Source organism: Plectropomus leopardus, chromosome 11 (assembly GCF_008729295.1).
Source record: "Plectropomus leopardus isolate mb chromosome 11, YSFRI_Pleo_2.0, whole genome shotgun sequence".
NCBI lineage: Eukaryota > Metazoa > Chordata > Actinopteri > Perciformes > Serranidae > Plectropomus > Plectropomus leopardus.
In genome coordinates, this window is record NC_056473.1 from 7,161,148 (window position 1) to 7,188,411 (window position 27,264).

The 27,264-nt window shown below is 39.3% G+C and overlaps 1 protein-coding gene across 9 annotated transcripts in view; it reads left to right on the forward strand.

The window, feature by feature from the left end:
* Window positions 1-27,264, forward strand: part of tjp1b (tight junction protein 1b) — a 72,912-nt gene that overhangs the window by 16,294 nt on the left and 29,354 nt on the right. Inside the window, exon 1 of one of the 9 annotated variants that reach the window (XM_042495382.1) lies at window positions 11,717-11,900. The exons of 7 other annotated variants lie outside the window; for them this stretch is intronic. The gene's annotated coding sequence lies outside the window, so the exon portion shown is untranslated. Of the gene's footprint in view, window positions 1-11,716; window positions 11,901-27,264 lie in introns of those variants that run through there. One more of the 9 variants, XM_042495381.1, reaches the window with a different exon arrangement.

Sequence of the window (27,264 nt, forward strand, 5' to 3'; positions counted from 1 at the left end):
GACTAACGCTCTAGAAGGTCTTATTGAAAGGAGGAGGAGAGGGGGGGCGGCACTGTGATTGGGGCAGCAGCTGATTTTCTTTTAGGTAAGACAGGTCTGTTATGTAAGAACAGTTGAATGGATTTTTTTCTCCTGTAGGTGATAAGCACTGGGGGTTGGTTGGAGGTGATGGGGTGGGGGTGGGGGGTTGTATGTGACAGTGAGGAGGCGCTGGCCCTGTGTGATGCATGTTAAGGTTGCGTGTGTGCTCCCTGCGTGGAGAGGATGGCAGATGTTGGGTATGTTTCTGGAGGCTGTGACTCAGGAGCAAGGCCTGCCTATGTGTCCTCTGCTGGGACATATGGCAGGTCACTGTGGGCACTCTGCACTGTGTGTGCACCATTATGTTAACTTTACAGCCTCTGCAGTGGCAACAACAAAAAATGACACAGGATAATTGCAAGTTTAATAATGTATGATTATTAAGTGTGTTTCATGGTCACAGTTTAGTTTTATATCCGTAAGACAAGATGCCCTAAAATGGGTTTCCTGTCACACTCAGTTACACAGAAATACCCTCCTGTTCATTCCTTAAAGGATACTTGGATTATAAACAGCAGAGACCTTGGTTGTCAGTGAAAGATTTGAAGAAAATGACTCGTGCCTCTGAATTGTTTTTATGGTCGGGCTTGTGTCCCTCATCTACAACAAATCATTTTGAAGAGAGAGACTCAAAGTCACATAAATCCCAACAACTCTATTGACTTTCCCGCATGATTTATGTCAGGAGAGGAGACCTGGACAGTAAGCGCCATCAGCAGCCGAGGATTAGTGGGAATGTAGCGCTAAACCAACATCACATACGATATTTTTCCGTTCCAAAAATACTAGTCTATAAATACCACACTAACAAGCTCTCATTATAATTTTGGCTTATTTTCAAAGAGGGCTTGATCGTTCGTGTTTCCCCCCCTCATTTGAGTTCTCGAGTGTGGGGTCAAGTGAAGGACAACCAGCAGGATGATGTAATGTTTGTAGAAATCAAGATGGTGGCCATCGTGGGGAAGTCAAGCATGAAAAATGAAAGACTGGGAAGGTTGTCCCGAGACAAGTTAATCAATCGTAGTCTTGGTCTCTGTGGATTACATTGTCTGCCGATTGATTATCATGAGATGAACACATGCTGTTCTTTTGAAGGTGATATTTTGTGTTTATCTAAGGCAAGTAAAGATTTTACAGGCTGTAAATACACTTTGGATTTACTTGTGCTCATCTGCTGCTGTCTAATTTAATTCTGATATAACGTAAAGGACACATTGTTTTTTACATCTTGAAAATGAATGAATAAGAAGTATTTATTAGGGCTTCAAAAACACTCAAACTCATTTATTATCTATTATCTAACGTGTTAATCACTTTCTTGGTGAATTGATATATCATTTGATCTATAAAATGGTAGAAAATGCCCATTATTGTCCACCAATAGTCCAACCAAAAATTATATTACAATGATATAAAACAAGGAAAGCAAGAAATATCCACATAAGAAAGTATAAGTTTTTGGGAGATATAATGGCTTGTAATGAAGATGGCAGATTGCAACTAACCGAAACTTCCCCATGTTAGAATTCCTTCAGTGTTTACTGTTCAGGAAGTTTTAACCAGAAGCCAAACTATCCACAGAGGTTTCCTCATCTCCAAAACAAATGGACCAGGTGATTTTAAGTGGCAAAAACACTTAAGCAATTTATAAATCACTGTTTTTCCAGTGCTGTTTGGCAAATTGCAGATGGCCCACTTGCCTAACACTTGCTAATTTTTCTCTGATAACTTAAGATCCAGGTGTTCAGAAGGTTTTGTACCGGGAGCTGAATTATCATTAGAGGTCTCTCCAAAACAAACCGACCTGTGATTTAAGCCAGTAAAAAAAACGGAATAAATCAGTTTCATGTTAAATAAACAGTTTTTCCAACTCTGCTTGTTGTGTATGGGCTGCTAACTACACTTGCCGCCACAAATACATGCATGGCCCTGTCTACAGCTAGTGTTTGGTTTGTCCGTTCTGGGCAGAAACATGGTGGTGCAACATGGCAGACTCCATAGATGAGGACCTGCTCCCCGTGTAAATATGAACAGCTCATTCTAAGGTAACAAAAAACACAAATTTTCTTATTTTCAGGTGATTATACACAAATGAAAACATCTTTATTATATTATATTTCTGTTCTGCCAATGTGTCACCCTAAATCCGTCACACTGGACCTTTAAGTCTATAAAATGTTAGAAAATGATAAAAGATGATGCCCATGTTTGTTCAACCAAAAACCCAAATTTCAGTTTAATATGGTACAAAAATGAGGAAAGCAAGAGATACTCACATTTAGGATGCTGGAAACAGCAAATATTTAAATTTTCTGCTTGAAAAGTGACTCCAACAATAAATCAATATCAAATTAGTTGCTGATTAATTCTGTCGATCGACTGATAGATTACCTGACTTAACGTTTTAGATCTCATTTTGTTATTAGTTATAATAATGCCATAATTCAGCAACAGTTAGTCCCCCATACATGCACTGTGATGTATTAAAGATAATTATTAGTGTCAAACCACACAACACAAATTCACAACACAACACAACAGAGCCCATTAATGCTTAAGAAATAAATACATAAGCAAATAGAAAGCCTTTTAATTCTCATTTCTTACATATAACCAAACATACTGTGTTTGAGAATGTATGAAAGCAAGAAGTGTGTGTGCATTTTATGTATTTAATAATGTGTGCGTCTGCCATATCAGTACCGTGCATGTGTGTCATGCAGCCTGCTGTGTTGCTGGACATGTAGGATGTGTGTTGATGCCCAGGGAGGCACCATATGCTGTTTAGACTCAGGAGCATCCCATCAGGGCGGACCCGTGGGTGAACAACTCCCAGCTCCTTCTTGTGTCTCCCTCCATCAGCTCACGCGTGCATCATCAGCCAGCAGGGGTTGAAATCACGCAGATCCACTTTCCTCACGCTTGTTTTCACGCCACCATGAATAATTCTCCATATAGATTTCCTCTCGCAAGGCTGGACACAGTCAGTCATGCTCGACACGGAGAAACAGTGTTCAGCTCAAGTCCTGCAGAGGGCAGAGTTTTACTACCTATATGTTCATAAACACAGTCAAACATCCATGTTTGCACAGCTCAGGCAATGGAGAAAGGAGGAGGTGGAGGTGCAGTTGGGGTTTGAATGAGTGTTTAGCTTTCATATGTGGTGATAGTAATGTTGTAGTTGCTGAGATACAGATCATTAAAAACAGTGCGGCTGCATGAAGGCAGGAGTTGTTAGTATAAGGACTGTCGATGCTCATGTGGTTGGTGAATTCAAGCAGGAAAAAATAAAGTTTAATCTCCCACTCATCTGATATATTGCACAGTGGCCAACCTTGCAAGGTTCCCTCTGTTAAAAAGAAAAAACATGGGATTTGATATTTTCTATTGAATTTATCAATGAGTCCACCTGTAGTTGTGATAAAATTAATTTCCACTTGAACTGAGAGGCGGTGGAGATTTATAGCATGTGTTATAGTGTTTGGCTTCTTCCTGCAGTGCGGTAAATTACTCCCGGGTGATTTTTCTCCCTTTTTTTCCCCTGTCTCTGTTACCCCCAATCACCTGCCCTCCAAGATACTCCTTTGGCCTGGTCCAAAGGGAGCACCTGATCCCACACTGCCAAGGCCTTTAATTGCTTTCCTCTCATCCTAAGCGAAGTTGCTCTCCTGGGAAAAAGCCATGAATAGACAACCTCTTATGAATCCAAACTAATTTAAAGAGTCGAGTTGATGTGAAAAAAAAAAAATCAGACTCTTCATTAATAATTTAACTGGTAGGTCACATCAAGGGGCGACACTGTGGGTAAGGTGATCTGATCGTAAAAACATTTTAAATATTGCGTTTTTCTATGTTTTGTTTTTTTAAACAATAGGTTTAAGCAGTGGTGGACTTTGCACATTCAGGGGCCCTAGGCCAGCTTCCCCTGGCAACTCCCCAACAAGAGAGAAAAAAAAGTGTTATTATTATTGATTATATATTTATTGTAGGCAGTAAATTACCAAAAATATCAAGAGCTAATGACAAATTAACAGAAAGAAACAACTTATAACAATATAATAAATAAAAAACAATAAGAGAATACTGTATGTGCAAATTATCAAGTTTCATGTTCTTCTTATTTTTTGAATGCACCCCGAGTGGCTTTTGGCTTGTTTTCTTACATTAATGCTCTCCGTATATGCATAAATCCACCACATCCCCTATGTTCCATTTTTATGTTTAAAAAAGGAGAAAAACAAACAAACAAACAAATAAACAAACAAAAAAACTATGTTTTTTTTCACCCTCCGGGTGGCGACCTAGGCAGCCAACTGCTTACATTGCCTATAGCACTGACCCCCAACCTGGGTCTCCTGACCTTGACTATAAACCACCAAAGCTTCATGAGGGGTAGCAAGACCTTCATAATTTTAGGGGGTGTAAGAAAGCTTTTTGTACAGAATTAGCCCATATCCCAGCATTTCATTTATTTCTGCAATGAAAAGTAAATTAAGTTAATATTTTTAAAGTTTAGATTATTATTTAAGATAGAAAAAAATGAAAATAGACAGAGAATATAAACAGTTCCATAAAATATCAGGAAAACTCATCTCTGATGCAACAAAAAAAAGATTAAAATTTAAATTTAAATTTAAATTTATGTGTTTAAAATTCACATAAATCATTATTCATTTATTGTCTGTAACTGCTTGTCCTCGTAAGGGTTGCAAGGAACCCGGGTCCCTTCTGTATGGAGTTTGCATGTTCTCCACGTGTCTGTGTGGGTTCTCTCCGGTTCTCTCCTCCCACATACCAAAGACATGCAGGTTAGGTTAATTGGTGGCTCTAAATTGCCAGTAGGTGTGAATGTGATAGTGAATTGTTGTCTGTCTATATGTAGCAGCCCTGTGATAGTCTGGCGACCTGTCCACAGTTTACCCACCTCTGGCCCGATGACAACTGGGATAGGCTCCAGCCCCCCGTAACCCTTACGAGGACAAGCGGTTACGGACCTAAATCACTAGTTAACACAAATTTCTTGCAGAATTTGTGTTCACTATTTAGGTGTTTTAAAGGGTTTATCAGTTGCTCTGTACTGTGATTGTTATGCATTGGATATAATATGAATTATACAGTAAATATGTCACTTAGTCAGGGGTTGTTAGTTAACTCAATGGTAGAAAAGGGATCCCTTAAGGAAAAAGGTTGGGAACCAGTGGCCTAGGGAAGATCCACCACTGTGTTTAAGATAAGTGAGTCTCACTGGGCTTATGTTAGAAGAGCTGCAGAGTATTTCTGGTTAATTAAGATGGATAATAATCTGCTGTCACAATTTCCAGCTGTCAGATTGATCAGGATCTTGCTGTTTTAAAAGCTTTTATTTCCCTCAAGAAATCCAGCATCATGTTTAACACTGCAATCTATGATCAGATCTTCAGAAGCAAAATAATTCCTAACTCACCATTTTGCTGTTAAAGACCTCTCTGTCATCCACATTAACTGATTGGAATTGTTCATCTTTATTAGCATTAGTGCTCCCCTCCTGGGATAAACATACTTAGGCGATTGCTTCTTTGCAACTGTGCATGATGCTGTAGTTTGATCCAGAGAGGATTTGGCTGTTGGCGGCCTGTTGTCACATGATCCCCAGGGCCGGGGATGTGAGGTCAGTTCATGTCACCTGATATGTCTGAGCTCTCAGCTGTTGGTGGGAAAAAAAACGAGATGGAGATTACAGGTTCATTTGGGGAAATCTTGAAAAATATGTATTTCCTGCCTGTACATGGGTTCTGATTTTATTTTATGAATTTTATGAAAATCCAGGTTTGTTCACAGTGTCACATGATGTTTGTCTGCTTTTGTTATTGCCTGTAGCTCAACACCATGACTGTATGTCACTTGTTTTACCATTTCATGAAATAGCTACTTTACAATGGGATTGATCTGGATTTTGTAAATTAGTGGTTGTCAATGTTTTTCAGCTAAAATAGAGATTGAGCAGGGATCCCCCCCACCTTAACACATTACATAAAATTTAGATGCATATTAAACTGGCGCCACCATGTCCTGTGCTCCTTTACGTTGCATGAAATATCAAGCTATTAAAATAATAATTATTGGCAGATAATAGATATAGTTGTACTTTTCCATCGTAAATTCTGCTTATCTTAAGTTGTTAACTGTGAGCTCAAATGTTAAGGAACTCAAACTCATATGTATACATCATGTTTGTTTTCTGAAGTTGATGGTATGTCATAATCTCTTGCTTGTGAAGTTACAAAATGATCGATTGTTGCACACAAAAAAGGCCATACACTTAAAATACTGATACAACTGATAGGCCGATATGTGATTTGGCACCTTGATTGCACAAGAATGCATGGACAACAGTTAGCCTGTCCTCAATGTTGTGTTGCTCACATAGACTATAAAATAAAGATGGACAGGATGATGGCTCCCAAAAAGTGAAGCCAAAACACCTCTACTGCTCCCCTGGTGGCTGGCTGCAGTACAGGCCATATGGACATAAGGCCTGTATATTAGCATATGGAACATGGGCCAGACTAACTACATGACTACACATCAAATGAATTTTTCCAAAACATTGTTTCAGTCATTCTAGGCAGTTCTTATCACTCTGCTATGTGTTCAAGTGTTCATCTTTTCTGAGAAGTTTGTTTTTATTTGGTATTTAACGCTATAAAAAGGTAGTTTGATGTCATGATTGGCAGTGGTGTGTGCCATATGGTGTACTTGTGATCAGTGGCATTGCCAGTGATTGGTTAAACGGGTGTATAGGTGAGAACCCAACACCGCAGAGGTTGTTACTGCACAGACTCTGGCTTCTAATGACATCTACAGAACAGGATGGCAGCGGCCATATCTGGAAGATTTTGCCTTCATTTTTATACAATGGGAGAAATTGCAGACGTACGACTTGCTAATATGCTTACATTAGGGCAGTCAGCGTAAATGTGTTTATCACAATGTGATTAAGGTCTGTAATTAATACGTTAATGTTTTTTAATCGGGTTAATCACTGGCCGACATTTCTGTTTTAAGAGGCTGTACTGGGTTGAGTTTTTAAAGCTACAGTGATACTGGTCGTCCAAAATTAGAAGACCTGAGGAATCCAATGGTACCAAGCACCTCATGCTAGTTCTCAGTAAAGGTTCAAAATAATGCTCTAAAATTAAACTAAATTTTGGCAATAGAAAAACAGCATGGCCATTTAAAAGGGGTCCCTTGACCTTTGAACTCAAGATTCATGCAAGTCCCATGCAGCTTTTCGCTGTCATTTGATTCGTAATCAAGAAAATCTGATAACAATTGCTTTGCCATGTCAGTGTGGACTTCAAAACTATTTTGTAATGCAAAATAATGGAATTGAAAACATGCAATTATTCTGATTAACCACTGAAATTCTGCGATTAATAGTGATTTAAAAAAACAGCCCTAGTTTATATGTTTTATTCATGTTAACATGTATTTTCAGACATATTTTAACTTTTGGAAGAAAAAACACTTAAATTGAATTAAAAAACAATAATGTAACAGCCCCCTGCAGTAACTCTGAGGACACCCAGGGGTTGCGGACCCCCTGTTGAAGACCCAAATTGTAAAAATGTTTTGGTAGACTGGTATAAATTTATACTGATTTAGTAATTTTATTGCAGCATATCCACTCCAGCCAGTGCAACACAACAATTTTTGCATCTCCTCACAGTTGACAATCTAATTGTTATTTAAATATAGGAACTATCAATTGAGTTTGAACTACAAGGACACAAATCACTCTGCAAATTAATTGATTTGCTGGCGCCTATATAACAGCTGAGTACACAAAAGCCAGAAAGAGCAAACAAGGCTGCATTAACATCTTTATTCTAATGCAGAATCCAAATATTATACTCCAGATTACAGATGAGACATTTCCTCTTCTGTGGGACAGGTGTTACAATCACACACACTGTAAAACCAGCTGCTAATAAGCTGGACACAGATCAGAAGGCTGCAGCCAAACTCTATCTCCTGAAAGCTTCAGCTTCAGCTACATTTTACAGCCTCACATCCTCAGCTCTGCTTCACTGATGTCACACTTCATTCCTCTATAAAGCACCTTTTGATAACTGCTGACTTTACAAGATATCTCATGCTTGCTAGATCATAGACCCTTGTCTCTTTCGCCAGCTCTGAATGTGCTGCTCCGCGTAATCGTGAGGCATTATGACACTTTTGTGTGTGGAATTTCTGTCCTGAACAAATGGGCTGGCTGTCAAGTGCTGCTTTCTTATGCTAGAGGTCAGTGATACTGACAGAGGACAACACAGAAATCACAGAAATACAAGCCTCTGTACAGTAGCCAGCTCACTCCCTTATGAGATTACATTGATGTACTCCCAATTTGTAAAACCAAAGACTGGATAACAAGATAAGAAGCACAAAGTTTTGAGTATCATCTTGCAGCTTTGGCAAACAGGGTGTCACATAATATCATCTACTGTATTCTCTCGCACCGCTTTCAGACAAATGCATTTATTTTCTCTCTGCTGCAGTGCTATGTTTAACGTCTGTCATGTCATTTGATAGCTGCAGTCATTAAAGCTCATAGATAGCCATGCCAACCTTTGCTTAGTAGGCTGTTTTTCCTGACCTGTGCAGCTGAGAGGTGACTCACTCACCGTCAGAGGCGGTGCACTCTAAAAGCCAACCTGCTGTGAATTTGTAATTTGCTTTTCCACTCGTGTGATTTGTTCCTGCAGTTATACTCTGGTTTGGATCCTGTCAGTGTGTCTAAATGTACTGATGGGGGGGGGGTTCTGCATAATTCTGTTGCACGGCATGTGAAACTCCCTCTGTGCTGTTGGAGCCAGTGATGCAAACACTGTTGTAGCATTAACAGAGGGTATTTCAAGGGCTTCAACACACATACATTAAGCGGCATAAGCTCACATCAAAGCCAACTCAGTCACACGCAGACTGTTAAAAAAAAAAAAAGTTTACATTCATGCATTTCCAGGGGGGTTTGATAGCTCGATTCCATTTTTATGCTTCAATACTTCAGCTAGTTTAAATACGATAATGCATAATGATAACTAGTGTCATCATTATTCATGCTTAGTGACATATACTATCTGACATACTGTCAAAGGTTTGCATGTTATCATTCTCAGTGGACACCCAACAGAGCCGTAGAGGTGCAGGCCACAGATACAGTTTTTGAGCAGTATTTACGACTGCTATTCATCATATTTTGTTTTTCCACAGGATGTTTACGACTGCCCTTGTTTATCTTATTCTTATGACCTTGTCCAACTCGCATTCTTCCATTCAAGATGTCCCCGCCCCCCCTTCTCCTTTAGATCCTCCAATGGAATCTGCGGCAAGTCTCCCTACGTCAGCAACATTGCAGGACCTCTGTGCTCCTCCGGCATTACATTCAACCCCTATCTTCTCCTGCGCTCATTAGTGCCAGAGGTAGAGGTGACAAGAACGGTCACACAATCTCAAAGTGATAAAATGCACAACAGAATGTGCTGCAGAGAATTAGGTACTTCTGGAAAAGCCAGCACAGAAAAAAACTAAAGTGCATGCGATGGAGTCTTAAGAGTGGAGTTTGGTGCAGTGCACAATTTACATTCTACTGTATATTGATTAAATCTGTATACCCCATGGGAAGGAGTATTGAGCATCGTGACTGTAGGGTGGATTTTAGTTCTATCCTCTGCATTTTAAATGGCTTTATGCAGCATGTCATTACTACTTAAGTAGCCTACCTCAGCTTTCCCCGTAAAGACTTTATGTTTGCGGTAGTTAAAAGTGATATACAAATAGATTTTCACGTACCGCCCATTGCATCTTAAACAATATAACATCTAACTAATAAAATATCTTACAAGTTAAGGGCCTCCTATTCCTATCCTCTACAGCATATTTTTCAGAAAGCATTTTGAAATAAATAGCTGTTTCTCCTGATTATGCACACACACACACACACACACACACACAAAGAGGGATGAAGGATAAATCATCTTGTACTTGTCATGTCCTTTGTTTCAAAGGATGCTTAATCAATCAAACCACTCATTTTCAAAAATTTGATCCATCAAATCAATATTGAGGCCTGCTTGAAATTAAAAAGTTCTTCTCTCATATTTTTCTTTTACATCGGAACATAGATAATGTGCATTTGGGTGTGACATTTTGTATGTATAGGTAATTACATTAACAGGATATCTACTGTATCTTGCTTTTTAATGTTTATATAATAGGTGTGTAAATAAGTTGTATGCTTTGTAAAAGTGACTTAAAAGTAAAATAGAAAGTCTTGGTGTGAATACTTGAAAGCAAGTGCTGCTCAGCACATGCTGGAAATGTACTGTGCATAAAATTTATATACATCATTAATTAAAGCTGAAGTTATAATATAAAGCAGAGTTTTTAACACCCCTTTCTTTAGGTGCATGGGGACGATGTAGCTTTACTCTAACTGCAAACAAAGCTCTCTTGCCCTCATCCTCACAACAATTTATTAGCTCTCTGTTTGATCAGGATGCTTGTTAAAAGCTCATTAAAGATAAAATATAACCCCTTTACGTCACATGCAGCAAATGCAAAGCTTACACTGCTTTGTGTGCACAAAGGTCTGTTCGGGCCTTCTGCAGTATACCTGTGGAAGTCTACTGCATCACTGGTGCAATAGGGACATCATATTACCTGAAAGAGGAAGTTATTTTGGTAGCTCATACAAAGTTCAGACAAGGATAATCACTGTTTTGAAGCAGGTATTGCCTTGCTGCAGTTCCAGGTTCTCAAATTTCAAATAATTAAAACATCCTTGTGACATTTTTGTAAACAAATGGCCAACTGTAAGCCAAGATCTATATGAAAATTGTTAGAACTAAATCAAATAAAAACCCATTCTAGAGATTTAGCTGGTTATTTCTCTAATTTCTTTCCTGATCTGTCAATCAACACTAACGCAAAAACAGTTGCCTATAGGCGTTTTTATTCAGGCTTAAAATAGACCAATAAAAAGACCCCCAAATATACCATGCACACATATTTATTGCAATGGGACTATAGTAAATGTCAAACTTATATGATTCCTGTCATCAATCCATGAACTAAAAGTAGGTATGTTATTTTGTCAAACCTAATCTATTTTTCTTTTCTTTTTCTTTTTCTTTTTTTTTTTTACATTAATATGGTCAGTTATACATAATTGTGATATTCCGCAGTGAGAGTGCAATGCATTGGGGCTTTTTTTGTGATAGCAATGCAGTAGACTTCTGGACATTCGAAGGATTAGTATTTTTAGTCGGTCTGTTTTGCTTATTAATTGATGCATTTAAAATAGATGACAGAATGATAACAGTCGCATCCATTCCTACGTATATGGCGGGCACTGCTGTGTTCACGAGAAGCTGATAAATCTTCATCGGTGTATTTTCACCCTCATCGACGACCGTTTGTTCTCACGCTGGAATGGCGCTTGATGCTGCTGCTGGATAGTTGCTGCTCCCGCTGCTGCTGCTGCTGCTGCGGCTGCTGTGGACAGCCTCTCTGCATCCCTGCTCCTCCCCCCCGCGGACAAACCGGAATGGTTTCTTCCAGGCGAACCTGTCACTGTCACCGCGGCGGTGACGGCAGCCGAAGTGTGAGAGCAGAGGGGGGGAGAAGGAAGGCTTCATCCACTGCCTGCCATTGCAGTGCGGCGGCTGCTGCTCTGGAGCCACACCAGGAAGACCTTTCCATTCCTTTTCTGTAAGATTTTCACAAGCACGCCGTGAGGACCATTGCTTTTTCGAAAGGTGAATGGCTTTCTCGATCTATCCGTGAGTACGTTAGTCGGGAGAATGCATTTCGCTGTAGCCGCAGGAGCTGACTGGATGTGTGTGTCCCTCTGCGGGAACGAGCGAGCGATAACGGTACAAGCCGAGGTAACTTAGCTACCTCACTGCTAGCAAACTGCATCTACGCGGTATGCTAAGTAGTTAGCCAGTTGCCCAGTATGCTAACGTTATCTTTCAGTTGTAAGCATGAATAACGATGGCCTTATTTTTGTGGAGCTCACATAAGCGATAATATCATGTCACAAAATGCCTTGCGGTCGAGCTGTCATCGGGCGCACGGGTCGCTACCACCTTAAGTACGCGGAGCGTCCAGGTAACGTTAGCTGGGATGAGCTAGCCTAGCCGCTGGAACAAAATGTCGGCCAGCTAGGGGTTGATTTGACCAAGAGGGTATAAAGGGGGCACAAGATTAATAAAGTGTCAGACCGCGAGAGGGAAGGAGGGGGTGGTGTCGTGAGGTCAGATGCTACAAATATGACATCGGGGTTTTTAAATGAAAGGGAAGGTCATGCGGTGGCTCACCTTGTTTTGATGGTCGGTTTGGAAAGTGGGTCTTTGGTTAAGCTAGGTAGCAGTTGGTTAAAGTTAGCTCGTTAGCTGGCTTTAGTTTGGTGACACTGAAATGCCTGTTACCCTGTCCCGGTGTCTGTACCAGCTGTCATAATAATGTCATGTCAGCTGTGTTTGGGGGCTTTCCTGTGGGCTGCAGTCGGTGTTTGGTTAACTTAGTTCGACTAAGCTAACTATGTCTAACTATTTACATCTCCATGCCAAGGGATGGACTGCTGTTAACATGTACAGATAGCAGCAGCCATCACCTGTTGAATGTTAAAAACGCTGGACAGTGTCGTTTTTTAGATTGTGAAAAGATTATCTTTTGTTTTGTTTGCATTTGCTGAAAACAAGTCATTACTACAGCTAGTATGCAAACAGCATTGTACACTAGTCATTCGCATTTATCTGTTAAGCAAAATTACAGTATTTTGTGCCAGTAGTTTAAAAAATGATGTATCAGACATAAAGGTTGATTTTTTTTTTTAGTTAACACAATATCATTAATGGGTTTAAATTACCACCTTACCCTTAAAAAAAAGCTAATAAGTAGCCTATTACAGTTTACTGAGCTAGTGTGACAGGTGTGGAAAATAGACAACAAAGGCCTCTGTCTGACTTGCCAAAATATTTCATACCCTAGCTAAAATGTATATATTGCATGCAAACATCAGTAATAATAGCTGAAATATTTTGCATATGCTGTTAATGTTGTTATTATCCCACAGCTCTATGTTCAGGTTGTATTCAATTATTTTGTGTGACATTGATTAGTTGGTCTTATTGATTTTAGTTATCTCTGATTTGTCTGTGATTTGTAGTTTCTATAATGGCTAGTGGGCTTAGATTTAAAGGCAGCTCCTAAAAGACTATTGAAAGAATAAAGTAAATTTCCAAACTATGACGTACGTAAAATCCAATGTATAATTGATATATCTTTCAATAGAAGTATGATGATTCATTACTGCACCTCTCCATATTGGACTCTGTAAGAGCGTGTGTCTATGACTTCAATATGCCATCACTGGCCTCATGATAGTAATGGGCATATGAAATGGCAGCCGGGCAGGGCAACAGATTTGTCAAATGAAGTGGGGGAGGCACAATACAGACGATATAGTGGCAGCTATTAGATGTTTCATTGCATGATTAAATTGTTTTTTGAATAATTCAGATGGCAGTGTGTGCAGGGGATGCTTCTGTCGCCTGAGAGGAAGAGAATATCTAGCTGTTCAAGGGCAGCCATACATGTTGGCCTGTAAATCATGTTGACCTTTGCTGTCATGGGAACAGCAGTCATCTGAGTCATCGCGGTTTTGGAAGGACACATGTATTTGATATTTTGCCTACTTGAGTTAAATTTGACTGCCGTTTCGTTGTCCTGTGTATTTGTAGAAACTGTGTGGAATATGCTGTTTATAACATACCTATATGACAAGAGACATACTAATGAGGCTTCATTGCTTTAATAACATCATGTGTTGACACCATTAAACCTTAGCTATGCATACACGTTAATGCTAAACTAAAAGGCTCATTTTATTAATATAAAACAGATTAAAGAAGATGTCCTCAGGTGCTTCTTTGAAGAGATTAGTGGTCTCACTGTGTAGAGAAAGGCTGCCGGAAAACAATGCCAAAAAATGGTGGGAGACTGAAGATAGCACGTGTTAGTGTTAGTGATAGCCTGGAGGTGCCACTAGAATAAAAAGGAAAATTATTTAATGAGTTAGCCTGTGCTGTGCTGAAGTACTATATCTCTGCTTACACTATAGATTATTTTGTGTAATTAGTATCATTGTAGTATTTTCATCCACAGAGGTGTGACTTTAGACTGAAATGCACTTTTGACTGCAGCTTATTTCGCCCTTTTTGAGCTAATAGATCTAATCCTTATTTTTTCAATTTAGGAGGATTTTTTGTTCTGCACTACAGCCCAGCTTAATCCTGACCCCCTCTTTATGTCCACTCAAATGTTACTCTGCATGCTCAATTGGCATATTGGCATAGGATGAATTATAATGCAGTTGGAGCCAGGAGAGCGTTTTTTTTTAAATGCTAAAAAGTCACACGTCTCAGCATGTAGAGATTATATACTGTTGTAATGTTTTTTGTGTCGTGTGTTTTTGTGAATCTTCACAACCATCTAATCCAAAGCAAAATTTAATTCAATTAGATTGTAACTCTAGTACAGTTTTGTCTCATCAATGACTTTTTGTAGGTGAGACTTTGAATAGTTGCTGTGTATCTTCTTTGGCTCCTTACATATTTTTTACTATCTTTGTTTTAGGCTACTCTTTGGAGATGGTGTGAGTTGTTGGGAAGTTGATTGATGGGTGCTATGAACATTGAAAGGTCATTGCTCTGATACATGGCCAAGCTAAGACCTCCTAGCAAACACCTCTTAAAAGATATGACATTAAAGTCCCCATCGAACAGTAAGTCTCTGTGTTAACAAATGGTGCGTTTACGTTATGTTTATAGCTCCAGTTATACAGAAGCTTGCTTATATAAATCAAGTCCATCGTAAATCCCCATTTAAAAGGGGTGTGGATTTATCAGGATGAAGAGGCTTGCAAAATCTCTCATCAATCACATTTCAATGTGAACCTCCTTTTTCTTACAGTGCAGAAACCTTCCTTATCATTAGCTTTTTTCATTGGCTCCATCGTCCTCATTTCAATCACTGTGACGGAGAGGAGGCGAGGTGCAGGTCAGTGCCTCGGCTTATCAGCGCATTCCTGCCCTCTTATGTGCTCTGTGTGGGGCACTGATAACTTCCACAGGGCTGATTGAGTTCAGGGCCTGATTTCCTGGTCCATACATTCAGTACTTGCTCAGGCTCTGGTTATGATCACTGACTCCAGCTGTGGAGCCTGGGAATATACTCTGCTCACAGTGAGCCACTATCCCTGAGAGCAAGTATGAAAATTTATATTATGTGTGCTGGTGGAAAATGATCTGAAGGAATCTAAAAGTGAAATTGTAGACAATTCAGCTGTTTTTCTGTTTCATTTTTATGTTATAATTTGCATAGTTTTCTGAAGAAAAAACATCTACAATCAATACTTGTTTATGATGTATCAAATTACAATGTGAGAACAATATGACTATACAAGGGGTTGCTTTACAGCGAGTTTCAGCTAAGATAAGAAAAGATAAGATAAGCCTAGGTGGAGAAATTCGCATTGTTAAAACAGCAAAGGGGATAATGCAAAACCAAAAGCAAGTTATAATAAAAAAATAAAGCAAAATATTTGTCTGTCCTGCCCACAACTTTATCATTTTGGTTTGCTTTCAGCGCTTCATAATGTTGTTTTCAGTCATGGCAGGCTGCTCTTTTCAGATAAAAGCTCTAATCTTCCACTGTACACTGTACCTGCTCAACACCAAACAGCAGATGGACACCGCTGGCAGCTAGTCGGTGAACATAGCATTTAGCAGCTAAGGAGTCAGATATTTAGCTCATAAGTTGGTGGATACCAAAACAGAGCTAAAAGAAACTGGACTTACATTTACCAAGTGGATAGAAGCAAAACTCCAAATTAGAGATAATGATGCTCTGTAACAACTGGATGCGCAAAGAAACGACTGTTTGCTAAGAAGTTGTCCATATCAGCGAAAAGCTAACAATATAACAATTTTGTGTTTAAGACTTCTATGTCCCCTGACCAACCAAAAAGTCAGCTACTGCAGATCTAATATTTTAAATACTTGTTTTCCACACAACTTGGATTGTAAAATATGTTATGACAGAAGGAAAGACAGCCTGCAGCAATACAGTATGATTCCCGAACAAAGAGGGATGTGTCTTGTCTAAGGAATGTATATGAGGTTTACACTGTTGGACATAAAGTACACAAGTCATGTCATCATCAATATTATGACGACTAATAACCACCAATTATCTTTCTGTCTGAACGCAAATCTAAAATGATATCTTGTTAATTACAGTGTTGACAGTCATCCTCAGTGTTTAGCACATCAAATAAGGTTTGCCTGCTGGCTTCCTCCACTTTGGAAGCTGAAACGCTGTCATTGATGGTTAAAAGTACTGCGGCACTGGCAATCTGATCAAAGCAGCTTTGACAGGTTTTCTTTAGAATCTGTGTGTTCAAGCCATCACAGAGACATTTTATTCAATGTTTTATGTCCATATGTCACATGGGCTGCCTATGGTTCTCACCCTGCACAAAAATTGTTGCCACTTCAGCAACTTTATGTCAAGGCTTTTTTTAATCCCCCAGACATAACCAATTTATGCTTGGTTTGAATTATTTGACTTCTAAATGTTATATGAATAAAATATATGTTTAGAGTAAAGAAATGTAAACATAAAAATATAGACACATTTCAAAGGTATAGACTGTTAAAACTTGCATTAGGTTGTAGCAATAAAAAAGCAAAATGCAGAAAATATCTTTATGTTTCAAGTTATGCTAATACCATTCTTTAAATTGAACATATAGAATGGCTCAGCATACTGCGAAAAACAAAACCAAACAAACAAAAAACACAACTGCTGTTATCATGCAGGTTTTCCCGGTAAAGTTATTGTACATAGAAATTATTCATGTGAGAAAATGTTTTTGCAGAGGCATTTCTCAAGTGCTGCCTTTAAATGATAAACATTAAAATGAGTACAACAGTAAGAGCTTTAAAAGCTTAAATAGTAAGTCCAGTTGTCTGACCCATGACTCCTGTGGTATTCTTGATATTTGAAGTGCTTAATGTGCCGGGAAAATAAAGATAGCTTGAGCTTAAGAGGAATGACTATTTATTTTGCAAAGTGCAGTCACACCTTTGCATTCTGTAGTCATAAATGTAGTATTAAGAAAGACGATGTAGTAGTGGCTGAACCACTGGCTTGAAGCGATTAGTAGCTTGGGGTCTCTACATGCTTCTTTTGGTTGATGTAGAAATAATTAATTTGGAGGCTGGTAGGCAGAAGGTGGTGCAGAGAGCGAACTATGTGTGGAATCTGTCACCACTCTCGGCTCTGCTCTGAAGGATGTAAATTTAACTTGTTTCCTTTGCCAGTGGTAGCTGGGTGTCTGTCAGGCTTGTCCAACTCGATCATTATCCTGACTGATAAGTGGGATGTCATGACCCACATGGCCTTGGTGTGGTGTTTGATCCATGCTCAACCTTGATGATGAATCTGGGCTAAATATTTGTAATAATGTGTAACTGTTTTTGTGTGTGGAAGTCTGTTCAAGCTTGGATGCTTCTCTTTGTCTGATGAGTGATTTCTCTGCATCACGCCATACGTGGGTGGTTTGTGTTTGTTTTGGGGTCCTTTTTTTCTTGTTATCTCCTTTGTTGTCATTGCATTGTGTGTATTTGTTGCATATTTTTGATGCATTTTGTCTTTCACAAGCAGATCTGCTCCCACGACATGTGATACATTCTCAGCTGAGTCACCCATTTTTATGGATGCACAGTGCGTCCATGTCAGCGGTCGCTGTTGTTTTAGCTCCTGCACACAAAGAACAGGACATAGACAGCGTATGCAAATCATAGGTTTTCATAAAACAATATCTGTATAACAGTCTCATAAATGTCAGGAACAGTCAGTCTGTTACAGGTCGTAAGGGATGTCTAAGTGCATGAGGTTGATTAGAGGGTTTATAGTTTAATGTTAAGGAACCCTGAGCTGCCTCGGGTAACCTTCAGATCGTGTCATGCATTAGGATGAGGCACATTGTAAAATGTTGCTACATCTGTCTGATCTAGAGGTATAGTAGTTTCTGTTGTAGTGATGTGGCCTGCCTTCTCAACATAACCTGGAACAAAAGTTGCATTGTAAAGAGAAGAATAGCCCCGACCTTTAATAACAGTCCTGTCTGCCATGTGTTTCCTGTTGGTGGTGAAGGAAAATGCAGTTCTTCATAGACAACAAGGAACGTATCAGTATGTACGAGGTTGGCACATACTGCACGTGCTTGAAGTTGCCTCAGGATTGAATTCACATGTTTGTGCAACCATACAGTATGTCATAACATAGAAAACACAGAAATCTTGACAGTAATGGAATAAAATGGCTCAACTGCTAAATTAATATACAAACATCTGACAAGTTGTCTAACTGAGTTCTTTAAATATTGCTTGATTGGATCCAAACTACGAAGATATTTTCCACGGGATACAACAGTGTTCTTAGTTTTATTGTGTTGCTGCAGACTGCACTATAGCAAGTTACAGTATTTTCTCAATAATAAAAAAAAAAAAATATTTCTTGCCTGTGGTTTATATAATGAGCATTTCCTTAAAGGCATATTAAAGCTTTAATGTGCAGCATTAAGTGGCATCTAGTGGTGAGGTTGCAGAACTGAGAATTGCATTTAGGGGTGTAATGATACATCAATCTGGATTGGTGTATAGTATCAATGAACAACAATCCTGTGTTATCAGTGCAAGGTTATGCATTTATTTTGAAATTCCCATGGCATGTCTGTATCATCTTTTCTGTCAAAAAACTCCCCCTTACTAAACATTTTGTTAACAGCTTAGGGCAAGGCACATAATAGCAAGCAGCCAAGAGAAAGACAAAGAGAATATGTGCTAATATCACCTCAAATCTATCAGAGGCCCCTAAATTGATTTTAATCGAAATTGAAATTGTAGTGTGGCAAACGTTGTGATATCATAAAATATTATATTGCTGTCCAAAGAATCACTATAATTTCGTATTGCCATGAAATTTGTGATTTACACCACAAGCGCCAAGTGTGTAGCAGGACTCCAGTGACTCAAGCAAAAATGCAAATGGACCTATCCAGAACCAGTGTTCAGTGTGTCTGTTATGGGCTACTGTTGAAACAACATGGTGGACTCTATGAGACAGAACCTGTTCTGTATGTAGATATAAACAGCTCATTCTAAAGTAACAAAAAAACACAACAGTTCTTATTTTCAGGTGACTAGACACTAGTAAGAACATAGTTAGGAATATTATATTCCACTTCTGCCAATAGATACAAGATACAAGGTACAACATAGATTTCTTAGTCATTTAATTATTATTTATAATTATAATTATCATCGAAATGAATGCCCCCAAATCCTACACACTGGACCTTTAAGTGCAGGCTATTGAGTTGACTTTATAATTTATAAAATAGTTGAAATTATTGAACTGCTTTGAAAGACCTGCAAACAAAACACCAGTAGCTAGTCTACTAACATTGTAGCTATCCCTCAAAGTGAAAATTGAGTCAAGAAATCTGTGATAACTGGCTGTTAAACTTAAAATGTTGAGCCTCTGTGCTTTCCTCTCAGTCTGCCTCCACCTCTCGAATATCTTTTTTTTTTTTTTTTTTTTTTTTAAGTTTGGGTTTATGTGCTTTATTAGCAACCTGTTAATTTTATAGAAAGTTGTAGAGAGATTTTATGGTGATAGTGTTGTCTTCAGCTGCAGCATAAAAAGAAACAAAGGGTACCATCTGTATGTATTGTTTATCATTAGCTGTCAGTCTGATGGTCAGTGATCCTCTGTGGGGTGTCACTGAACATGCTGAGCATAATTAATGCATGCAATGCAGCACACCTGGAGAGGAGGGGCATAATAACATTCCACATGCAAAGGATTGATGAATTCTGCTCTGGCTCAATGCGGCACCTCAGGGGTTAAGTCCGATACAGCAGTTTACACTGCGGATGGATGTTCGCTAGTACAGAGGAGTCCCATGCTGTAGCGGAACTGCAGATCCCACACAGATCGCTGCCAAGCCAGAGGGATTTTGCTTCGATCCCATGAGCGTGTTAAGGAAAGAGTTGGAGGGAGGGATACATTTTGAAGAAAGATGTTGGGAGAGGACGCAGACCTTTGCAGGGCAGAGGAAGCATTAGGGTGTTGCTGCGGGGTGTGTTTCTTAACCCCTCACCTGTGGTCGTAATTTCAGTCGTTCCAGAGCCAAGAAAAGAGAAAGGAAAGGAAGGCGGGGGTAAGTTGCTCCTAGCACTGATTGGTGCGGTTGTGCAGTGAGGCTGCTGATGTGCGTCTGCAGGAATCTCCTGCTGGATTTGCTGAGGAGTAGCTGGAGGTTGGAGACGCTTTTGTTTGTGCCCTCTTTAGCGATCGGGATGAACTGATGTAAGTACCTCTGATCTTGTGTGCATCCAGTTTAATCTGAATAAGCAACAAATCAAAAAAATGAAGAGAATGAGGTGGAAGTCTTTTGTACTGTATACATTAAATAATGCAAGCATGTCTTTTGTGGCTCTAATGGTTGGTAATTAAGTTTTATGTCAGAGTTAATAGGTTTCATCTGTTGACCTTATCTCTCCTGCATTGCTGCATCTCTGTCGCTATCTGCCCTCCATTAGTGATTCACAGTACAATGTCTTACCATGTTGTATGTGCAGAGTGTCACTTATCTCTCAGGGGACCCCCTGACTGGTGCTCAGGCATGGGCCCTCATTAGCATTTGAATATGTTCACCGAGGCAGGGGAGTTTTAGCAGTTGTCAGCACTCCCCAGCACATCGTTTTCAATTTCTGAAGTGATCAATCATCTTATTCTACTTGTTTGCTGCTTCACTGCCAGCAGCCACAGTGGAGTGTGATCCTGTTGTTGTTTTCGGTCCCTGGCCGCAGTGCAACTTGCACAGTGTCCCAGAACTATCCTTGTTTTGACTTAGCAATTTGTTCATTGCTGGCCTGTCAGTGTCATTCCAGGTTGGATTTAATGGTCGTAAGGCTCGGGCTACTCTAGACTCTAAATGAGAGATGTTCCTGTCCTGCTGGAGACTGAGCCTCAGTTAGCTTTATTGCTGCTCTCATGTGGGGATCCATCTGTAGTTGGACTGTGGAAGCTCATATGGGTCCCATCACAAATCTTAGATATACTAGAAATAGAATTCAGAAAAAGTAGATGAGAAGTATTTTTCTGCATCATTTAATGGTAAAAAATGCATCATACCACTTTATGTTTTTAAATTATTTTAAAGTAATTTTCCTAATTTGTTTTTGTCTCAGGTTATAAGCCAACTTTAGTATTAAAATGTTATTCAGCACCACTCTGTGTATCCTAACATCAACATTTAACATCCCTACTTGTTTGAACAGGCATATTTTCACTGTACTGGCGATGAGCAGGCTTTGTGAAAATGATCTACCTCTCTTTGTTTTCCTCATTCCTTCTGACAAATCCAACAAATGGGCACTAGAGAGAAAGCAAATGCATTTTCTATGCTGTATTGCATCATTTGTTCCAGTCAGTCCGTGGCATTTAATATAACACGAGGTTATTAAACGTTCTCCAGTGTTCATGCTGCAAGTTTCCCTTAAATCACTCTGTTGCAGCATCACAACGGCAGAATTAATGAGAGCTATTTTTAGCCACTCTTGTCCCAGAGCGGTCACAATTGAATAAGGTTCTGCCTCACCCCCAAACCATACTACAGCACAAAATCTATTCTCTTAGTCAGAGAATTGAACACCCCAACATACTGCCTCAGTTCCCTCCTCCGAAGAAATATGATTTTGTTTTTCTGCTGAATAGAGAGTTGGGGAGCCAGCACTTCTTTAATTTTAATGATACTCCAAAGTGAATACAAAATGAAACACCATCTTAGCTTCCCTCTTCATGGGTCTTGTTAGGTAAGTATTGTGATGACTCATTGTATTTGAAGGATTTTTGTCTCCAAGTCGAGATATTCTCCTACTTTTGTTGGTTCAGTTTTTTTTTTTTTTAAACTTGAAGCACTATTTGTAAAATAACAAAGCAGTTGGCTACATACGTTACAAAATTCACATTTCTGGTGGGTTGAGGTTAACTTTTTTTTCAATACACTATAGAAGTTGGAAAGGAAAAAAAGAGAAGTGAGGCATGACTTACAATGCAACCCCAAAGATCAGCTCATTTTTTTGTTTTAGCAGCCAAAATGATATTTTGAATTGAAAAGAACTGTCAAAAGACAAGTACGCTGCCAAAGTGGCTGGTAGAATTGCCACCAGTTGCCAAAATCTGTTAATATTCTTTTATACTTGATTCAGACGATGCTGCCAGGTCACACGAGTGCTTCTTTTTGTCGTTGCTCCATTTGAATTCAGTGGCTTAACAGCAGGCCTAGAATACGTTTAATTATTGGCTCCATATGTCCACCTCAGATACTAGTAATGTTGGTCATATTTGTCTCTTGACTTGCAAATAATTGAATTGGTGCTGAAAAGATTTGTGGTTAGTCAGATTCCAGATTAATGTTTTGTCTTTTTTTTTTAAAACAAAAATGACTTAATTCTACTTTCTCAAATGGAAATATTTAAAAATGACAGCAACTTGAATCTGATGTTTTGACCGTTGATTGGACATGACATTTAAAGGACAAGTGTGTAGGATTTATGGGACTATATCGGCAGAAATGGAAATATAATATTCATAACTATTTTCCATCAGTTTATAACCTTCTGAAAATGAGAATTGTGTTTTGTTTACTGTAGAATGACTCAGTCAACTTGGGCACTAGGAAATTGGGATATGTATTTTGTACAATTTTACTGCATTTTTATGGACATAATGACTATTCTTATTGTTGATTAATCTACTAGTTACGTCCTTGATTAATTGCTTGGTCTATAGAATCTAAACAAATAGCCAAAAATACCAAATAGTACCAAGTTCTCAGAGCCTGCGGATGTCCTTAAATAAGAGCTGCAGCAATTTGTTGATTATTTGAAAAGTCAGAATTTTAATTTTGTTAATAGTTTAATCATTTGTGTTATTATTTGAGTAGTATTTGCTGGATTTTTTCAGTTTTATGTGGTTTTAATCTGAATAACTTGGGGGTTTTGGACTGCTGGTTGAATAAAATGATACACAGAATAAATACAGGATTGTGGAAAAATGTGATCTGCTTCGTACAGCTCTGTTTTGTGATATTTTGTAGACCAAATGATCAATCAGGAAAAGGGTCCGCCGATTACTTGATAATGAAACTAACCATTAGTTGCAGCCTGACTTCGAATGCAGAGTTATTTCTAACAGACAGAAACTCTAAGATATTTAGTTTACTATTATTGAAGACTTTAAAAACTTAAAAGTACTTACTTTTGAGATGCTTGAACCTATCTTGCAGTCGGCAATTGATTCATATGTGGAAATTATAATATTTAAAAAGGCTAATGTTAGAGTATTTTCTTTGATGCTTTACAAGCTTGTTTTGCTGAGGAATAAAACCTCTGTGTGTATATGGAATAATTGTGTCTTTTACCGTTTGTGTATTGACTCCACACCGTCCATTTTGACCACAGCTTTCCTGTCCTTTCTCCACTCAGCTGTGTGATCCATCTGCGTTGTAGTCCATCTGTGTTATACTGCTGGCTCCCAAGTTGCCTGGTTGTAATCCCCCAAGCATGACCCAACTGACATAGTGTGTCTCGGCTGTGGAGTGGCTGCCAGCCCTGGCTCTGGCTTGTAGCATGAAGCTTCTGTTGGCACCAGTTGTTTGTGGCCATAAAGGGCGTACACAACAGTGCCACAGAAACTCATCAGTCACTGGATGCTGATGCGACTTTAGTACGAACTGTACACAGCAGCAGTGCAGAGTTGACTCAAACTTTCCCTTTTTTTCTTTTATGTTTATTTGAGATTAGTGTCTTTCGCTCTGAATAAGGCACTAAGTTGTTGGTTTGGTTGTGAGACTGAATACAAAATGCTGTTTTCCTATAGTGTTTTTCTTCTATAGACCTGCAATACATTTGTTATATATATATTTGTTAGTTTCTACAAAAGAAAGGCTCTTTTGGGGTGACATGTTTGTTTTTGGACAAACATCAGGCAATTAGTGCAGACAGTGTTTAGATGTGCACATAGCCACAAATAAAGAGTGCTCATCTGAAATGCAAAAATAAGCTTTTGTTGCTAAATTAATTCAGCCGTGTCTTTTTTAAACCTCCCACAGTTGAGAGGAACCTTCAGACACGGCCTGAAAATGTCAGGCCACTTGAACAACACCACGCTGTTCCCCCTCTGTTACCAGAGCAACAAGCTCTGCAGGAGAAAGCAAAATTACATCCCTTCAAAGTGAAAGGTGTGTGTGTGTGTGTGTGTGTGTGTGTGTGTGTGTGTGTGTGTGTGTGTGTTTGTGTGTTTGTGTGTGTGTGTGTGTGTGAGGGGGGGAGGTACACACTGTAGGACCCTGCTAAATCATTTTTTCTACTCCTCAATTGTTTTTTTTGTTTTACTCTATTATAGTTTCCCCCTGTTTTGCCCAATTTGGGATTTTACATTCCATTAATTTTATGGTGATTTATTTATATTGGACCAGACTCTGTAAGCATTCTCTAATCATATTTTCCAGACTACAAAATCGCATTCCTCACAACTGCGCTGCAAAAACACGGCCCAAACATTACACGTTTGTGTGTGTGCATGTTTGTGTTATGCTGCATAAAAAAAATCTGAAAGTAGGAATGTCAACTGGAAACAAGTACCTCCCATAACTTTACAGTTTAGTGGCAAGCCATCTATAAATTTAGACGAAATGCTGGAGTTCTTTGCATCAGCGTTTCCACAGTGCTGATCAAGAAGACACAGGCATAAATCCTTCTCCCCAAAGAGCAAACTTTCCAGAGAGAATTCATGCCTCTGTTTTCAGCGGTCTTGTTAATATTCAGATGTCTTTTTTTTCCTCTCTCAAGTGCAGTGTATTCAATGTAAAAGGCCAGGGGGAGTTCCCCTGATCAAACTTTTGTTCCCCCTGCTTGTGTGAGTCCCACCATAAGCTGCTTGAGGAGTTTGTGACTGTTGCTGCCAAGCTGAGAACGTCTGGGGCCACTTGTGGCGATTTATTCAGCTGCCTGTATTCCCAGACGCTAGCCAACGTTTGGCACTTGGCCGACAGGTCACGACAGACATCAGGACGATGTGTTGAAGGAAGCCTGGGTAGCAAAACAATAAACAGGATGGCAGCAAAGACGAAATGACCCCCTCAGACTTTTCCATCATAGAAAAACAAAAAAGGCATCGTCCTTTGAAAATGTGTTTTTCCCAAAATGTAATTTTTAAAATTTATAAATGGTTCATTATTGTCTTTGGGAAGAATTAATCTTCCAGCATGATGCTGGATTTACACTTGGTGCATGTTTTGGGTTTGGAGCTGCCAACAAGATGGCAATGATTTCAGCAGAGGGTCCAAGCACTGAAACCGATGCTGCTTTTAATTTAAGATTCATCTTCTTTCACACATATGTCATCACACTTCAGTGTGCTGCAACATGAGATCACTCATCCCAATGAGTTCCCTTCCTCGGTGGCTGTGCTGTAAGTGTTTGAGGTGTCAAAGAAATTAAGAGCAAAGCGGGAGGGAAATGTGTGATCGTCTCACCTATTAAGGTCACACTCCTAGGACCAATTTACATGACAAATGGAGGGTTATTGCATTAGGGTGCTGTGATGTGAGTTGTAATTTGCCCCGCAGGGATGGACCTGATAGTATTTTATATGCAGTCATTGAATGTCTAATGTGACGTGAGATTGTGGTGGAGGTGAAGTGATATAGAAGAAGAAATAAGATAAGGAGTGAGCTGCGGGGCGCAGAGGACAGTGATGACCTACTGGCTGAAGGAGTCCACCTTCATCTTGTCCTCTGTGGTTGTTCAAGACAAAGCTTACTGTATCAGGTCTGCGTGCATTTTTCGGTGGACTGAGCATTTTGATACTTTCACAGTATTTATACAGCACCTATACCTGCTATATAATTAAAAAAGACAGAAATCTGACCTTTTACAATATGGCACCTTTAAAACTCATCCTCTGTCACATCACATGAGCCATCATGACTTCTGTGAAGTTGTGATGTCACAACTATACTAAAACCTCAGCCGATGCGGTAGACTTGACTTTTCACACAGAGGTCGCGCTGTAGGGAAGTTACAAAGTCTCTTCTTTATGCCGCCTTTGAATTTTTACACATAACCAAACAATGACACCATCAAGCTGCTTCATTGTGTGATTTTAGACAGCATACCGGCAAGCAAGCAGAAGAGGTGTGACAGGTGTGATCGACCTCTAGCGTGACACATTGCATATCTGTAGGTAGCACTTTCTAGTCAAAAACAATGGCATAACAATCATGACAATAACAATCATTTACTGTCCCTGTTATATGGCGGCTGATCTCGTCCTCTGCTTGAAGGGTATCAAGCTCCCTTAACTCATTATTTTCTCAGTTTGTGGACATTTTCAGCTGATGCTCTTTTTCTTTGAGTAATAGCTAACGGCTGCTAGCTGCCTTTTAAATCTCATGTGATGGGTCTGACATATAACAATTTGTCAAAACATCACACCCGTCCTGCCAGTTTTCCCTTTTACACAGAAGTTGATTCGGTGCTGTTTCTGACTCCGCTGCTGGCTTAAAGGCAAGATAACTCTGATCATACATTTAATATAGAACAGTGAGGTGGCATAACAGCATGATATTTCTACCTTGAACAGGCAGTGTAAAAGGGGCTTCACTGACCAATCAAAGCAGTCTCAGACAGGAAAGTTTCGGACACAGGGTGAATACAGGTATATCAAGGCAGACATTATGAGAAGAAAAGGTGTTTTTTGAAGATGAAAGCATTTAACATATTTTAGTAGAAACCCCTAATACAAGTATGAATCTATAAATGAACATAAAAGGAGACCTTTAATTTCAAAGGCTTTTTTTCAGTGTGGCCTAATTGTAGAGTGGGGTTTTCATCATTGTATCGTTGGATTTAGTCCACTGTAAACATTGCACCGCATACTGTGGATCTACCACAAAGGAGTGTATGTTGATAGTGTATGGTCTCTCTGTGTGAGTGTACT